Here is a 964-nt window from a genome sequence, read left to right on the forward strand (position 1 = left end):
TTACCTGAACATTTCAATAGTTCCATAAATGAAATTTTCGGCTATGATTTTTTTTTTAATAAAAAGAAGTAAAATTGATAATTTATCTAAAATGTGGGGGGTATAATTTAAAAGGTATGTAGCAAAATTTTGTTTTCATTATCATCCCGAAATAGAACTGGGCCCAGAAGTAGGGCTTAAAAGAAACCCAAAATAGGGTGTTTTGGAAGATATTGACCCATAAAAATAGTGAAGATATGGGAAGAAAAAATATAATTTTGGAATGCGGTGAACGTGGATCGAACACGTGACCTTCAGATCTTCAGTCTGACGCTCTCCCAACTGAGCTATCCCCGCTTATTATTTTTTTTACCTTTTGGTTCCTTTTATATTTAAACACAATCGTTACCATTAAATTTGATAAAGCAAGTGGACTATTTCTCGCTAAAACTACTTAACACATAACTCAAAATTAAGCTAATTATTAAGTTACAATATGCACACAAAAAAGTGCATACTTCATTCAAAATCTTTAAACTATTCTAGTATATAAGCTAATTCCTACATTTTAAACTCATTCTCGTCAAAGTATAAAATTTAAAGGAAAGAATGAATGTTGCTTAATTATCCATAATATTGATAAATATAAGCTAATAATTAGTTTACTATATTTCATCTACCGTTTATTAAACACATAACAAATCTAACTATTTCGAGTGCTTTTGTAAAAGAAAAAGATTACATATTTTAGATTATTAATTTTCTGCTTGATCTATATTAATGGTTCCATTACTATATTCTATTATGCTTGAAGGGTACACTCTTATTTATGTTGTTTATTTTGGCAGCAATTATATACGATATCCATAAATTTGATATCCAAAATTCAAAATTCAACAATTTTTCCATGGCATACTGCATTAAAACTATCTATGAGAGCAAATGATATCCAAAATGTAATATCTTTAGTTTGACTCTTAAAACC

General features: G+C 28.1%; 1 non-coding gene across 1 annotated transcript; it reads right to left on the reverse strand.

Moving 5' to 3' along the window:
* Positions 1–263: 263 nt before the first annotated feature.
* Positions 264–336, reverse strand: TRNAF-GAA (transfer RNA phenylalanine (anticodon GAA)). The gene has a single exon. It is a non-coding gene; the product is annotated as a tRNA-Phe (tRNA).
* Positions 337–964: the final 628 nt, after the last annotated feature.

Source organism: Cicer arietinum, chromosome 2 (assembly GCF_000331145.2).
Source record: "Cicer arietinum cultivar CDC Frontier isolate Library 1 chromosome 2, Cicar.CDCFrontier_v2.0, whole genome shotgun sequence".
Lineage (NCBI taxonomy): Eukaryota > Viridiplantae > Streptophyta > Magnoliopsida > Fabales > Fabaceae > Cicer > Cicer arietinum.